At 34.6% G+C, this 18,250-nt stretch overlaps 1 protein-coding gene across 2 annotated transcripts in view; it reads left to right on the forward strand.

The window, feature by feature from the left end:
- Nucleotides 1-18,250, forward strand: part of SOX5 (SRY (sex determining region Y)-box 5) — a 1,042,185-nt gene that overhangs the window by 285,362 nt on the left and 738,573 nt on the right. For both annotated transcript variants that reach the window (XM_011961452.1, XM_011961451.1), the window contains exon 4: nucleotides 5,875-5,971. The gene's annotated coding sequence lies outside the window, so the exon portion shown is untranslated. The remainder of the gene's footprint in view (nucleotides 1-5,874; nucleotides 5,972-18,250) is intronic.

The raw sequence follows: 18,250 nt of genomic DNA on the forward strand, positions 1-18,250 counted from the left end.
CCCGTCTCGGCCTCCCAAAGTGCTGGGATTACAGGCATGAGCCTCCGCGCCCGGCCAGGTGGCATATTTTTTGAATCGCCTCCCTCAAGGGGCCGTCTTTTTCTTACTCAGACAAAGGCACCCTGTGTTCAAGCAGCAGTCCTGGCCTTCCAACACTGATATTACCAGGAGGAAAATATTGCTGGGAGAAGTTTTGTGACCTTCTCTAAAGAAGTTTGACTTTTAGGATCAATATCAGGATTCTAACAGATACCTGTGAAGACTTTCTTGGCTCTGAGCAAGACAGAAACACTTGCTGGTTTTAGATTTCAGGTTTGCCTATTTTCATTTAGCCAAGAATACTTTATGTATTTATTTTTACAACATTGTGGGTAAATCTTGTTAATCCTTTGTGGAATAGTAAAACCTTTAATTACATTAAGATCAAGATGGGATCACGAAGTGTTTTTCTGTTCTCCAGTGGTTAAGACTATGGCATGTTCTTAGTGCACATGCACTGATGTACTAAGGTACATCTGTACTAACACACAAGTTAATATTTATGTATTTTACAGAAGCTAAAGTATTTTAATCACTTGGCCAAAGACACTCACATAAGCCCTGAATGTAGATGTTTAAAACGCAGTGTGATTTATTTATGCAAAGGTAAAGCTGTCTACACAGGTCAGAAGAAATTTTTCAACCGGGTCAACATGGATGGCTTTTAAAGAATGGATGGCAAGTATTAGCAGTAGTGATGCTTGCAGGTGCTGGCTTCAGATGGGGTCAAGACCCAGATCTAGCACTGCCCTAATTAACTTAACCTCCCTGCACCTCAGCTCTAGGAAATGGGAGCAGCGCTAATAGTACCATCCTTCGAGGTTTTTGTGAAGATGAAGTGTAATGGATCTGAGTGTCAAGCACTTACAATAGTGCTTGGTAAATAACACTAAAAAATCTCTTAAGGCTCATTTTTGATTTTAAAAAAATCAACTTTTTTGAGTTATCTATTGTTTTCCTGTTCAAATTGAGCAACACTTTTTTTTTGTTTTTCTAGTTTTTCTTACGCTTCTTGCTTCTTGTGCCTGACATTATTCTCATGTTGTTTTGAGATTAGGGTTTTTATTTTAAATATTTTGTAGGTTGCTTTTTATTTCTTATATAGTCCTCATTTACCCCTTTTCTTTGTGTTGCTAAAGATATCCCATTTATGGAACACGTGTATTCCTTTTTTCTGAGGGAGGTGACATTAGGAAACAACAGCATAACAAAATACTACGGAACTGAGATTTGGTTATGAGTCTCTGTAGCTCCTCCTAGTTATAAAATTCTTTGAATCTCTGAAATTGAATATTCTTACAAATCTCTGAAACTGACAATCTGAAATTTGAGTAGGTGATGCCCCAATCCCATCGAGGAACACAGTTTTCCTCTTACCCGCTTTTTGGGATGTATGTGTTTATTCAACATGTGTATATTTTCTCCTTTCCCCATCTGGCATCTGCTTTAGTACCAGCCTAGCTAGCTGTTCTGTGTCAAGAGTACTTTAGCCTTTTCATTATCAAAGAGAAAGAAATGAAATAATATAAAAAAGAAAATCCTTCCCCATCCCCCTCCTGCTTCACTTTTGTTGTTTCTGAGCAAGTTTCTTGCCATTTACCTTTGCATTTGCATTGCTTATTGATTGGCAATTTTAAAATTGTTTATTGTGCTCTTTTGTTTCACTGTTCAAGAGCTAAAACAAAAGCTACCAGGCCCTGCGAGGTACACATTTGCATGCGGTGAGCGTTGCCCAAGGAAAAAGTAATTGCTAATGCATATTTATGTGGCACAAATTTGCCATTTGTTTATGCATAAAATTATCAATAGTGCAGGGCGGCCCAGCCGTAGAAAATGGTGACCTTTTTAGCTTAATAAATAGAAATCAGCTGTTATTGTGAAGAGATCAGCCATTTATTCTGTGTTGAGGGACATTGCCGGGAAAATGCAGATTGGGGCTGGCAATATCATTAAATGGAAGGCCAATGACCCCTTCCGTAGAGTCTATTATACTTTATCTAATAGGGGATAAATGACTCTGGTTGGCAAATGGAATAAAGAACAACAGTTTTTTTTTTTTTTTCTTTTGGTAATTTTTAACCGTATAGATTTTAAGCCAGTAAAACTGAACAGGAAATCTCATGCTGACTTGTTGCTAGAATTCTCTCAAAAACTATCTGTTTTAAAGTTTTTCCTTATTCATTATTCTCTATTTCTATTTGTACCCATGGAAACAAAAAGTAAGTCAGGTGATATTTTTCTAGGAGAAAAGTTCTTTCCTTAATTTTTAGGTTTTTTTTTTTTCTCTTTCCTCTCTCTCTCCCCCTCTTATTTTAATCTTTGCAATGAAAATGAAGGTATCTTTGCATTTGTACAGGGTTGCCCTATATTTGATATCATAAAAATACTAAATGTAGAAGAAGATATTCTCGAAATTTAAAAAAAGTTACCAATGTATTATGCTTTTTAGAAAAACTAAGCTTAATGCTTTCTAAGTGATAAGAATGGCTTTTGATGTGAGCCCTTTGGTTTGGAGAATATTCTGTAAATATAAAACCCTCTCATAAGCATACTTTCTCAATATGTAAAACACCAAGCAGTAGTCACCTTTTGTGATTGTGTCCCTGCTGTATCTGGTAAATGAAATACCTTTTGTCTCTCTGGGGCTTGTCTCTGTCCACTTTAATGTGGCTTCATCGCACACTATGTCTATTTGGCTAATAGTGCTGTGGTATGTTAGTGAGCATTTCTGCCTCTTAGGAATTTTTATCCAGTTTTTGCAATCATGATAGAATTCACTATCAAGTGAATGCTGCGTTTGTTTTTAAAATGGTATTATGTAATATTTGATCCACTTAAAATTTTATATAATAGACGTTAAGTTATGAAACAAGATGATGAAACAGACCCATAAAAGCACCTCAGAACGTGGCTAACGTCTTTGAAGCTACCTGCGTGCTCCTCCCTGACTGTGTTTCTTAACACAATTTCACGGTACCGTGTTGAAAGTTTCCACAGTAGTGGTTTTGCAGCCACCAATCTTTCCCTCGTGCTGCCCTTTAGTATGACAGTGCATTCTGCAGCATGTCACTGAAGTGACTGAGTAAGCTTTTACTGGCAGAAATGGGTCTGTCGTTCCTTTTTAAAGTAGAGGGTGTAAATAGGATTCAGACACTAGGGTACATTAGTCCATAAAATGAATATATTTTTTATGTCATTTGTAAGGTATTGATTTTAGGTCCATTAGATTCACAGTCCCTAGTGGGAGAAAAAAACAATGATTTAATGGGTAGGCTGGAAATTCCAGAAGGAAGAGCAGCAGTGATTAACCCCTTCTTTCTCAACTCCCTGCCTGTGTAATATAGTATCTTCTAGAAGTTGAGACAAGAACCCTGGGAGAAAGGGACAGAACGCTTATCATCTGTCTCCCCTGCAGTTTACAGAGGGTCAGAAAACAAATTTCAGCTCAGTTATTTCTGTGTCTCTGAATGTGGTAGAACAGATCACTCAGGGTTAATAAAAGTTGCCAAAATTATTTTTTTAGATGGGAGTTTTTAAGTTGATGAATTCGTTTTATTTTTACAAAGTTCAGAGTGTATTTTTTTATTTTGAGAGTCTTAACAACTTAAGATATTATTTAGGGACCTTACAGGATATGAAGGAATTGAGCTTAGCTTTTTTTTTTAACAATTTTTTTTTTCTTTCAACTCTAAGAAAGGAAAGTTCCTTGTGGTATCATGCCAGTTATAATGTTTCTTAAGCGAGTTTTAAGTGATATTAGCAATATTGGAGATCTTAGTAATTTTTAAAGTAGGTTGTTTCCTGTTCTATAAATACATAGAAAATTATTGGTTTATACAACCTCTTTTCTGATAAAAGAATGACGGAACTATCATTTCACTGCTATGTAATTAAATTTGGGTGCAGAGTACTTATAATAATTCTAGTCAATTTCATACACCTAATGTTACTACCACCTAAAAAGAATTATCTCTCAGGCTGCTTTGCCAGCTACATCTTCATTCTTGTATCTAAAAAATCCTAATTATAATATAGGTAAGAAATGTTTTTAAAATTCCAATTATATTTCCAAACTTTTGCCATAGTGATATGTTGTCATTGAAGAAAAATATGCCAACTGCAATCTGGTTACCTCAAAACTTGACCTGACATAAAGATGATGGTATCAACAGACATTTTTAGAACTTCATATTTTAATTCAAGTTTTTCACGTTCTATAATAAACATATAAAAATACAAGCTCCCTCTTGTGGGTAAAATTACCACCTGTGAATTTCTGTGTCACCCAAATATATGATATGACAAAATTTCACTGTTTCACTTAGTAAACACAATTGTGGTAGTCTCTTTACATTTGGGCAGATGAGACAATTCAATTAACTGAAAAAAAAAACAAGTGGAGTTTGTGGTATTTTTTCTAAGTAAAATTTTTTATGGAAATACATTTTTAAAACTCCACTGACTATATGTAGACAGTCTTTATTTTACTTCAGCAGCATACTTTCCCATGTTGAAAGTTCTTTTGTTATTGTTTTGGTTGGCTTTTGTTTGTTTGCTTTTTTCAAATGGGGTCTCATTTTGGTGCCCAGGCTGAAGTGCTGGTGATGCAACCACAGCTTACTGCAGTCTCAACCTCCTGGGCTCAAGCGATCCTCTCACTCCTCTCACCTCAGTCTCTCAAGTAGCTGGGACTACAGATGCACGCCACCATGCTTAGCTAATTTTTAAATTTTCTGTAGAGCTGGAGTCTTGGTGTTGCCCATGCTAGTCTTGAACTCCTGGGTTCAAGTACTACTTTTGCTCCAGCCTCCCAGAGTGCTGGCGTGAGTCATCATACCCAGCCTGATGTTCAGAGTTTTTAATGATAATTTTTTCTCATTGTGGAATATTCTTCAATGAAGTAATGAGTAAACTAATAAAGTAATGTGGATTCTTCTCTTTGTCAACATTGTGGCATTTGAATTTCTGTGCTTCTTAACGGAAGTTCTGATTTTGGAATGGAGTAAAATGCTTCGATACCAGGCATGCTCCAGGAAGGTATAGTAGGTAATAAAACTATTCAAATACAGTAAACCTTGTGATCAAAACTGAATAATCAGTGATGATATAAAAATGAACACCAAAACATTACTCAATTTCCCTTGAATTGGACTGACAGTAGAGCAACTGAGCCAGAACCAATGCTGTGGCTCCTCCCTTGTACAGGTTCCTTGCTTTCATAAGTCTGATTCTTGGGAATCTCAACAGATTGTCGGGGCCAATTTTTGTCCAGCCTAGGAAAATTGGTAACAAAGCCAGAATTTTATTCACTCATGACAGTGGCAAGAGCACTTTCTGAAGCTGAGCTGAGCAGGGCAATCAGAGAAATACATAGCAGGGATGGAATGAAATGAAAAATAGCTGAACATTTAACAAATACTGTGTTGACTATTGCTATTATATGTTTGAATGGGGTCAAAGAAGAGACCTAAGAGGACACCTGACGATGCCTCATGAATCATTTCAAGCAACAAGAATCTACCTTAGTGTAGCCTGTCCTAAAGCATCTGCAGGATATTTACATTAAAATTGGACCACAACAACTTCTGAGTTTTTAGATTAATTGTGGTGGCTTTACAATGCCAAGATAATGCCCCTTCTTCCATGAACCATAATTTTATTATATTTATAAATGTAAATTTACATTTACATATATATTTAATGGTTTATGATCAATTTACATATGTAAATAGAAGTTTCTTTTGAAAACCTTACACATCTTCTACTTTCAAGTCATATGTTGATATTTACTAAATAAAACAATGCACTGTTAATGGTCTACTTTTGTTTTTCCAGCTTTCCTCTTGCTGATGACATGATTCCTGTTTGAATCTGTTGACAAGATTCTGAAAGCCGAACAGAGAATTCTGGCACTGCACTGGGTAGGAAAAAGGTATATTCATAAAACACATAATATACACTTTTGAAAAATTGATAACTATGCTATTTCATAAAAATGGAAGTTTATATGCTTTCTCTTATTTTTAATTTATAAGTAAAAATATACAAAACATATGCATAAAAAAGTAGAGTACATAGTCTTTTATATTCAGATGACAACTGGCTTTTTAATTATAATTTTGAGACTCATTATGATGGTAATGCCTCTAAACTGGCAGATGATAGCAACATTTCTTTTCTTTTCATTTTCTTAATGAGATACACTTTTTCTGAAGTTGTGAAAGCTTTTTTCTCCACTGAAAAATGTTTTTTGGAACATTTGTTGCTACTTTTTTGTTGTTGCTTCAAAATAAATATTTGGGATTACAATGGATAGGTCACATATTTTAGAAAATTTCTATAGGCTATTAAGTATTCCAGGGTAGAGTTCTGTTAATACATACAAAAATGTAATATTGCTGAAGCCAGACAAATATTTTCTAATTTACTGGCAGAAACATTCCATGGGCATCTATCTGTGTGTGCATGAAATCCCTGTTTGTCTTTTCAAAAGTGTTACACTCTTGGGAACAGGCACTGAAAGTTTGACCACAGATCTAGAGCTGAAAATCGTTTTCTAATTTATCCATTGACTAGTCATTATGGGGGCAACTGCAGAAAAAGGATGAAGGGAAGGAATTCTGTTGTTCGGGAGAAGTTTGTCAGTAAGATTGAAAGGGAAATCTCCTTTTGTTCATACCTAAAAAGAATAATGAAATAGTGTTCATCTTGCATAATGACTTAAACTTCATTTGTTCAGAAATCTGCTCTTACAGTGTTATGACTTATGTTCCCACCGTTTCAAGATGCAAGTATATGTGTGAAAACCCTTAGAATTAATGGTAGTGGTTACCTCTTTTACAAACAAAATTGTTAAAATCCCAAATAATATTTATTAAAATACTTATAACTCAGGCTTCACATATTCACAGACAAATGAAACAATATAATATAGAAGAAAACATAGCGAATAATGGATTTTTATGCTAACAAAAGTGGAATAAATCACAACAAAATTATTCCAAACAAAAATTCTATAGGTTTACAGGCAAAAATACCAATATAAATAAAATTAAAAGGCAAGTGACAAACTGAGACTACTACTTCTAATAAGTATGACAAACATCAAATGTAAAGAGCAGTTATAAGAAAGACACTAGTATCTTAATTTAACATATAATGAGATATAAGAACAAGTAGTTAACAAGGAATATAACTGTAATACCAAAGCTCATAAAAGGAATGCAAAGTTATGCCTCACTTATCTAACTACGGGAAAGTAATTTGGAATATTATAACAAGAGTGTAAAGAGACGGACATTTTCAATAATTCTGGGAAAACCTTGTATTTGTTCAACTTTCCAGGAAGGAATTTGACCACTTCTGTTAACAGCCTTAAATGCTTTCAAAGCATTCTGTGCAAGATTCCATTGCTATTAGTTTGGAAGATATTTAGTTGCAAGTTATCCAGATCCAACATAACTGTTTAAACAAGATAAAATTTTATATTTCTTTTAAGTCAATTTTCATATATTTGTAAGTGGAAGAATTTGAGATAGATTTAACCGTTCAGCAGTAGAGCAGTGGCTAGATAAATTTGAACACATTTATATGATGGGATATTATGCAACCAGAATGAAATGAGTATTTCATTTGATATTTGATATTTAAAATTTGATATTTGATACTTAAAATTCTTTTCTAAAGAATTTTAAAGGATATAAAATTATGCATAATGCAATGTTAAATTAAAAAATTGGAGTCTATACTAAAGATATAATGTGTTTCCAAGTTTGTGGGTACATACGTACACACATGTATGCATGTATATATCTCCACATGTGCCTATATATTACAAACACAGAAAAATTAATAGAAAAAATAATAAACACATCAAATATAATTAACTCTGGATATGGACTCATGAGAAGTTTTAATTTTCTTCATAGTTTACAGGGTTTTTAAATAGTAAGTATAATTTAATATTAAAATTTGATAAATATAAAAGGTATGGATTTTCAGAAGGTATACATAAGTTGCCAAGTGCCTCTGTTTGTTACGATACTATATATATATCTCTCTGTTCAAGGAGAGTTGAAACAGCCCAGCACCCATCCCTTTGGTTATTTTTTCCCAAAGTCAGGTTGAAATGAGGATTCCTGCTCAGTAGATCCATACAACTACTTAGACATCTTGATCATATTGCAGCCTGACTGCCTCTTTTAGTTTAGGGCAGTTCAAGGTACCGTGCTGCAGTTCAGTGGCATTGGATAAACACATGAAGGCTTCTGGTATGCATGCCTATTTCAAAGGCACAAAGCAAAACTTGTGTGTAAGTCGAAGAGGTTGAATACTGCAGTTCTGGATTCAGAGTTTTTTTAAAGTATTATGTTACCTTAGAATATTACAAGAGTGAGAATTTAACTCTAAGATGAGTGAAAAATCACAATTTGATAGCAATGTGAGAAAATATTTGTGGAAATGACAGTGAGAGCCTTTTTTTTTTTCCCCCTTTCAAAACCTAAACTGACTTAACTCTTTGAACTTGTAAGAGAAGCATGATGTTTAGGAGCATAGACCTTGGAGACAGATTGTTTGGATCTGTCTCCTAATTATACCACTTATACCTGTTTACTGTTGGTTTGTTCCTTAACTGCTATTGCTCAGACTTCTCATGTGTCAAAGATAAATAATAATGGAAAACATACCATGCAAATAGTTACTATGTGGACACTGGTGTGACTAGTGTTTAAAGTTCATTAAGCAAAATAGACTTTAAAGCCCAAACCATTACTAGAGAGAGAGTCACTTTATAAATGATTCAAGTTTCAATTCAGTAGGAAGACAGAAGGATTTTAAATCTCAATGCCCCTAATAACATCATCTTGAAGTGTATTAAGGAATAATTGATAGAACAACAAGAGAAATAAACAACTGTATAATAGCAGTGATATTAATTCGCTTGTCTTAGTAATTGATACAATAAAATAGAAAAATTGGTGAAGATTTAGTTGAATGGCAAGATTAAGAAACATGACCTTATAGATATGTGTGGAACCTTGCATACAACTGTAAAATTTACATTATTTTTAAGCACATAAGAGACAATGATAAACATTGACCATATTCTGAGTCACTGAATATGTCATTAAATTAAGCCCCAACCATTTTTCAAGAATTAAAATTATACCACAATGAAATTAAGCTGCGAACAAAAATAGAGCTAGGAATATAGTTTCACAATTAAAAAGAAATCACGGGCCGGGCGCGGTGGCTCAAGCCTGTAATCCCAGCACTTTGGGAGTCTGAGGCGGGCGGATCACGAGGTTAGGAGATCGAGACCATCCTGGCTAACACGGTGAAACCCCGTCTCTACTAAAAATAAAAGAAAGTTAGCCAGGCGTGGTGGCAGGCGCCTGTAGTCCCAGCTACTCGGGAGGCTGAGGCAGGAGAATGGCGTGAATCCGGGAGGCGGAGCTTGCAGTGAGCCAAGATTGCGCCACTGCACTGCAGCCTGGGCGACAGAGCAAGACTCCGTCTCAAAAAAATTAAAAAAATAAATAAATAAATAAAAAATAAAAAAAGATATCACAAGGGAAATTACAAAGTTTTTAGACTAAACAATAATAGATATCCTACATATAACAATTGTAGAATGCCTATAAGAAGTGTTTACTGGGAAATTTATAACCTAAATGAATATATTAGAAAAACAAAGGGCAAAAATTAATAGGCCAATAATTCCTCTCAAGAAGTTATAAAACAGCAAAATAAGCTCAGTGTAGTAGAAGGAAGGAATTAATTAAAGTAAGAACAAAAATAACAAGGTGGAAAACAGTCATGTAACAAAGAGGACTAAGAAAGCCAAAAAACTGATTGTTGGAAAAGGTGAATAAATGTTTCAAACCTCTGATGAGACTGAGCTACAATGCAAGAAAAATGGGCAGATTACCAATATCAGTACTGAAAAAGGAGACACCACAATAGATGTGTATAATGCCAAAATTTGCTGAAAAGAAATAGAGAACTTGAATAGTTCTATAACTGTAAAGGAAATTTAATTCAGTAATCAAAAATCATCTGATAAAGCAAAAGCAAAAATCTTGACCAAGATGGCTTTGTAGGCAAATTCAAGGGAGAAATACGTCTAACCTTTTTTTTTTTTTTTTTTTTTTTCCGATTTTTTTTTTTTTTTTGAGACCGAGTCTCACTGGGTGGCCCAGGCTAGAGTACAGTGGTCTGATCTTGACTTACTGCAACCTCTGCCTCACAGGTTCAAGTGATTCTTGTGCCTCAGCCTCCCACGTAGCTGGTATTACAGGCTCATGTCACCATGCTTGGCTAATTTCTTTTATACTTTTAGGAGAGATGGGGTCTTACTATGTTGGCCAGGTTGGTCTCAAATTCCTGACCTCAAGTGATTCACCTGCCTTGGCCTCCCAAAGTCTGGGATTACAGGCGTGAGCCGCTGCACCCAGCCAAAGTCTAATCTTACATAATTTTTTATTTTCAAAAGATAGAAGAGGTAACAATCCAAATTCATTTAATAATTATCATATAATTTTCATACCAAAGCTGATGAGAATAGTATGAAAAAGGACTTACAGGCCAGTTCCTCTTGTGATTATAAGTGGAAATATCCTCAACAGAATATTAGCAATTCAAATTTGGCAATATATAAAAATAATCATTTAATCATTTAATAAAAAATTATGGCCAAGTTGGTTTATTCCAGAAATACAAGGTTTGATAATATGTAAAAAAAAAAAAAAAACAGTTTAATACAGATTAAACAAAGTATCATATGATCATTTCAATAAATGCAGGGCAAGCATTTAATGAAATTCAACATCTAGCCGGGCGAGGTGGCAGGCGCCTGTAGTCCCAGCTACTCAGGAGGCTGAGGCAGGAGAATGGCGTGAACCCGGGAGGCGGAGCTTGCAGTGAGCTGAGATCCGGCCACAGCACTCCAGCCTGGGCGGCAGAGAGAGACTCCGTCTCAAAAAAAAAAAAAAAGAAAAAAAAAAGAAATTCAACATCTATTTCTTGTATTTAAAATTTTTTGGAAAACTAAAAGCAGGGAGGAACTTCCTTAATGTGATATAAAATACATACAGCAAAGATAAATTGTAATAGTAAAATGTTAAAGGCTTTCCTTCTGTGTTCAAGAACAAGACAAGGATATTTGCTATCACCCCTGCCATTTAGTATTTTTCTAGAAATGCTAGTCAATGCAGTAAAGAAGGATAAGGAAATAAAGTTACTAGGATTGAAAAAGAAACAACCATTGTTATTGGCACACGATATGAGTTAATAAGACAATTTTGCAGGACTGATACATATAATGTACAGTGTTTCTATGTATCAGCATCTTTTTTTCTAGTTTCTTGTAATAAGAGATGCGCAATATTTCTATGGGGAAAATTGTGAAACATTATTAAGTAATATTTTCTAAGGCTGATATGAATGATGAGATATACCATATTCAGGCATTGGAAAGATCCAGTATTGTAAAGATGTCTCTTCCTTATTGATTTATAAGTACCATGCCATCACAATAAATATGCTGTTTTTGTCTTTGTTTCTTATCTGTACTGTGTGTGTGAGAGAGAGAGAGAGAGAGAGAGGGAGAAATGTCACAAGTTAATTCTAAAATGCCAAAGACAAAAGATAGTCAAGATACTCTTTATAAAGGAGTAATGCGTAGGAAGACTTGCCCTACAGATATTATTAAGCTCCTTTAATTCAGAAAGTGTGACATTCCTGCATGGATAGACAAGTAGGCAAATGAGAGACAATAGAGAACTCAGACTCTTGCAAATATGGATACTTTATTTCTAATAAGGGCAGTCCTTCAAAGTAGTAGAGAAATAAATTTTCAATACGTGGATACTGAGAAAATTGATTTTCTATGTAAAAAATAAGATTGGATCTCTACTTCACATCACACAGAAAAATCAATTTTAGTTGGCCCAAACCAAGTGTAAGGGACAGAACAATATTGAGAGACTCTAAGATTATAACCTGGGAATATGACTTAGGAGTAGAGAAGGGTTATTTAAGCCGTAAAAGCACACAATGCATTTTCTTGTTGTTGTTTATCAGAAAACACCATAAAAAGAGTGAAAAACGGGACCTAGAGTAATAGAATACATTTCCAAAACATCATTGATGAGGTTGGTATTCAGAACTGATTTTTAAAAAACTACAAGTCATTGATAAAGTTCACACAATCCAGTAGAAAAAGGTAAAAGAAGAAATCCAAATGGACAATAATTTGGTAATGTTCAATATATGAAATAATGTCCAAGACATGAAAAAATCCTTAATCTCAGTAGTAGCCAGGAGATACAACATAAACTCATAATGAGATTCCACTACCCATGCCTCAGAATACAGAAAAGTAAAATGTCTAGCAGTTCAAAGCATTGACAAGGTTGGAGAGCAACAGCAACACTCATCTAGGGCTTGTTGGGATGTAAATTGGAACAACTACTCTTAGATACAGTACCTAGTAAAGTTGAAATTTGTAGCCCTTGCTTAAGCAATAGCAACTCTATTATTCCTAGAGATAAATATCCTAGAGAAATATGTGCATGTATGTGTCAGAAGACATCTACAAGATGGGTTACAGGAGAAATATTTGTATTTGCCAAAAATCTGTAAATAACTCAGCTGTAATAAGCAAGTTGGAAAATTATAGAACAATCGTACAATGACATGTGAAGTATTGAAAATGGAAGAATCTTAGTGCTGTTATTAATATTAGCTGGAAAAATTAAGACACATCAGAAAACACACAGGGTGATTCCAGGCAAACTAAATTACATCATTTAGGAATGCACTGTAGATAGGAAGACTAAAGAAAAGCAAGAAATACTAGTGTAGAGTGCTGATATCTAGGAATGAGGAAAGAGGTTGAGGTCAGGGTGGAGAATTTGTGTCCAGGAACACTTCTAACTCAAGAGAGAGTGCCAGTAATGACCTGTGTGGTGCTTCCATGGGCATGTGCGTTATTACTATGTGTTGAAGTGAACACATTTTCTATATATATCTCATGATAGATAAATGTTAAAATAATAGAGCAAATAATTGATAGATTTTATTAATTTTTAAGTGGTGTTTTATGCTTTAAGTGGGAGAAATATCCTGGCAAATAGTGTAAATTAAATGGAGACATCTTTCAAAATTAAGTAAAATAATTGAAGGTCATAAAGAGTTCCCCACATTAGGCTGGGCATGGTGGCTTACACCTGTAATCCCAGCACTTTGGGAGGCTGATGCAGGTGGATCACGAGTTCAGGAGTTCAACACCAGCCTGACCAAGATGGTGAAACCCCGTCTCTACTAAAAATATACAAAAATTAGCCAGGCATGGTGGTGGGTGCCTGTAATCCCAGCCACTTGGGAGGCTGAGGTAGAGAATTGCTTGAACCCGGGAGGTGGAGGTTGCAGTGAGCCGAGATCTCACCACTGCACTCCAGCCTGGACGACAAAGCGAGACTCCATCTCAGAAAAAGAAAAAGAGTTCCCAACATTAGAAATGAAGAAAAATAGCATAGTAAAATAAGCATTTATTCTGTCCAGTATTCTGGAAAAGAATACCAGGCTGGGCATGGTGGCTCATGCCAGTAATTCCAGCATTTTGGGAGAGCGAGGTGGGAAGATGCCTTGAGCTAAGGAGTTCGAGATCAGCCTGGGTGACATAGGAAGCCCTTGTCTCTTAAAAAAAGAAAAAAAAAATTGCGTGGTGGAAGATGCCTGTATTCCCAGCTACTCTGGAGGCTGAGTCAGTAGAATACCTTTAGCCCAGGAGTTCAAGGCTGCAGTGAGTTGTCTTCATGCCAGCTGGGCCACAAAGCAAGACCCTGTCTCAAAAACAAGCAAGCAAACAAACAAAAACGTAAGAATAAAAATAAAGAAATGTGATAAAGGATAGTAAGCATAGAAGGGTATTAGACTGAATGGAATAAAAGTGTTTTGAGAACTCTAAAATTATGGATGTTTACATATATTTTGAGTACTTCTCTGTGTTAAAAATCCTTTCCAACAAATCAATAGTAGTCACAAAAACGCTTTGGTGATCACCAGATTATGTCCTGAATTGACCAAAACCAACACAACAAAATGAGAAACTTCACATAGGTATTATAAATCCAAGATTTTATGAAGTTAAATTGAGGATAATGATTAGTTATACCATTGGTGTCAGTATATTTTTGTTTTGCTTATCTTTTTCTGTGTTAACATTCTTTTAAAATGTCACTGCATTTATAGTTATTTGCTTTAACCATTTAGCCACTTAATAATTTGTGATCCTAAGTGGTTGTCATTTGTACATGCCTTTTGGTCACCTTTCTCTTTTACTTGCAAATAAGCAAGCTCTTTGCTTTAACTATTTATCAAATCCAATCACTTTTTTCCTCAGTCACTCTAATCTACAAAGTAAAACACTTTATTGCTTGAAAAAGGAAAATAATCCCAATATACTGTAAATTGTCAAGTGAGTTCTATATAATTAAAGATTACCCTGCAATATACAATTTTTAAGGCATTTATCCCGACAGGGTTCACTGGCCTTTGAGAATGAGCCACTTTGTTGACAAATCTATCATCTAAATTGTGCAACATTAATGAGAACTCTGAACAGCATACTCTTACATTTTAATGGGGATGGCAGTTAAAAAATATGCACACACCAAAACAAAATACTGAATATGACTGAAATTGATTTTTAAAAGGTCTGCCACCTGTAGATAAAAATGTGCATTACTCTGAACACATAATAATTAACAAGAATGAAAGACCTTGGCCAAATCTGATGACCCTCTGAAATAAAAATCCTGGTTGTTACTTTAATAAAGAAGGCACATATTTTAGGTTGCACAAATAGAGGCTCCTGAGGCTACATACCTGTGCACCTAATTGTTCCTGCTTTCCAATTTCATCCCCATTTCTCTTGTAACATATGGTAGAATTGATTCCTGAGAGTAGTCTTTGGATGTACATCCTTTGTTTCTTAATAATTCATTATATGATCATATATCTTCTGAAAGGTATAACATTTCTGTTGTAGTCTATTTCTATTTCTCATTGTCTTTCAGAACCTTTATAAATCATTGTAAATTGTCTCTTACTGTACACCTAAATATCTTGAGTAAGACTCCTTTTTCTAATATACTTTCAGCTTAGTCTTACCAAGATAATGAAACATTTTCGGTAAAACACCATGCAGAGCAGGCTAAAGGAATACTTAAATCTAATGCTACCGTACCCTTATAATTTTTTTCTTAACACAACATTATTTGTTTAAATGCCTGATTATGCTTGATTGTCTTCATGCTCTACATAAAATATTTTATCTGCATAAGTTAGCATAAAATTATTAGACGTATTTTCTGGGTGTTTCAAGTGTATGTACATAGAATTCACTGGGAGAGTTTTACTAGCACACTTTTAAATTACAGAGTTAATTTCAAAAGGTACATCAATTTAAGTGACATAATGCCATCTCAGTAGAAATGCTCCATTTTTCTGATCTTGAAACTAGATATTGCTACTTGAGTAGCCAATACTGATCTAGTTGAAGCAGCCCTCAAACTGTAGCCTGGCAGAATATAATGGTCTTACGTACAGTTTTTTTGGCTATGGCTTTTCAGTTTCCTCTTTGATTAAAAATATGTGCGAATCTCTCAGAAGTTATGGGACAATTTGAGTTTTATTACTTTTTAAAAGTCAGATGACAAAATCTGCTCCTTAATAATATAACAATAATTGCGTAGGCATCATTCTGTTGTCCAGCAATTATTTGTAATGAAGAGGATTTTTACTTTCAAATAAAATAATACATGAACTTTTGACTAAAAGCCTTTAACATAATATATGTGAGCAAGCAATTGCTTATTGTTTGTGTTTCTTTAGAAAGACAAATAAGTTGTCCTAACGAGAATAATTTAAGTAAAAACCATGAACCCAAATCTAGATTACAGAAATTCTAGATTATACATCGTCTCAGTGGAAGTGTTACCCCACAGTCACATTCTGTAAATGCAAATATATTTTGCATACATAAGTGAGGTTGAAGTGCTGAGATTAATTGTCAAATGAATATAAAAATATTCCCTAATTCATAATTATAAATTGTTTTGTATTTTCTTACGTAATGCTCATATCTATGCATCTTTTAGATAATTTGTGAAGAGTAACTTACATTTTATGAGTCATTGGTGTTTTATGATATTCTATGATATAACAAAATATAAACATGATGTTTGGACTGTAATTGGGGAATATAACTCCCCTCATAACATGGTAAGGTTTTTGTTTGTTTGCTTTCTTTTCTTTTGTTTTCTTTTTGAGACAGGGTCTTGCTCCGTTGCCCAGGCTGGAGTGCAGTGATGTCATCTTGGCTTACTGCAACCTTGACCTCCTGGGCTCAAGTGTTCCTCCCACCTCAGCCTCCTGAGTAGCACAAGTGTTATCCTGGTCATTTCAAATCTTTGTGACAGATATGGTTTCAAGGCAGATGTGTATTTAGAAAAAAGTTACAATTTTATACCATTACCAATATGAATTCTAGAAGAATTAGAGATTTAAATTCTTATCAAAAGAAACAATAAAAATACTAAGAGACAGTGTTGGTGAATAGAAGTAGGAGGAGGATTGAAAGTCCTTTTAAAGCATTACAGCGAAGGCAATAATCACCAAAGAAAAATTGTGATAGGTTTGATCACATAAATGAAAAAGCTTCTTTGCATCTTAAATGATAATACTGACAGACAAATGGAAATCTAAGATATGTATTTGCAGTACCATAGGTGGAACAACATAAATTGCCATTTTTGTTAAAACTGGTCAACTATTGGCATTTTCCTATGTTCAACAGATGCAATTAGGATATCATTTAAACTGCTTACAAATTAATAGAAACAGAAATAATAGAAATAATTAATAAGAGAAGGAAGTCAAATGAAGAATAAACATAAAATGTTCGATTTTTATAAATCATTAAGTAATTCAACTTAAATTGAGATCGTAGTTCATTTAGCAAATTGGTGAAGATTAAAAATGCCACAGTAACCAATGCTGAAGAAATTGCGGTGAGAATGAAACCTTTCACTTTCTGTGTCCAGTTGTGTCAATTTTGTTACTGCACCATAACCATTTCACACAGTGCACATTAAAAGTCTGTTAATGTTGATGCTTATGCTTCTAGCAATTTGCCATATATATATATATATATAATATATGTGTGTGTATGTAGTTATATATTTATATTTAGTTATACATATATGCATAATTATAGCTAAAATGATGTAGTGTTAATAGTAACACAAAACTGAAAACAACCTGTTTATTAAAAATGGGCCCTGGGCCAGGCACGGTAGCTCAGCCTGTAATTCTAGCACTTTGAGAGACTGAGGCAGATGGATCATTTGAGTCCAGGAGTTCATGACCAGTCTGGGCAACATGGTGAAACCCCATCTCCACCAAGCAAACAAACAAACAAACAAAAAACCACACACAAAATTCAGCCAGGATGATGGCGTGCACCTGTAGTCCCAGCTCCTCGGGAGGTCAAGACTGCAGTGAGCCATGGTCATGCCACTGCATTCCAGCCTGGGTGACAGAATGCAACCCTGTCTCAAGAAAAATAAGACTCTGGTTAGGTAAATTGTGGTGGTCGTGTATGATGCAGTATTAATTTTATTGAAAAATAATTTTATAATGACATGAGAAAACACATCAGGGTCATAGTAAATATTCAAGAAATATTGATTGAATGAGTACATATGTGCACATGCATGCATAGAACAAGAGTGTATAGATAACACTAAAATGCTTTACCTACACTATAGGATTATAGCTGATTTCAAAATTTATTCTTCTCGATTTATGTTTCAGCTACTTTTCTTTAATGAACATATATTACTTTCATTTTAAGAAAAATGCACATCACTTTTAAACCATAAATATCAGTGTAGTAGTCTTTATATATTATTTTCCTTTTTTTTTTTTTGAGATGGAGTCTCGCTCTTTTGCCCAGTCTGGAGTACAGTGGCATGATCTCAGCTCACTACAATCTCCACTTCCTGTACTGAAGCGATTTTCCCACCTCAGCCTCGAAAATAGCTAAGACTGAAGGTGCATACCACCACTCTCAGCTAACTTTTTTGTATTTTCCTGAGTTTTGCCATGTTGCCTAGGCTGGTCTTGAATTCCTGTGCTCAAG

This window comes from Colobus angolensis, unplaced genomic scaffold (genome assembly GCF_000951035.1).
Source record: "Colobus angolensis palliatus isolate OR3802 unplaced genomic scaffold, Cang.pa_1.0 Scaffold550, whole genome shotgun sequence".
Classification (NCBI taxonomy): Eukaryota; Metazoa; Chordata; class Mammalia; order Primates; family Cercopithecidae; genus Colobus; species Colobus angolensis.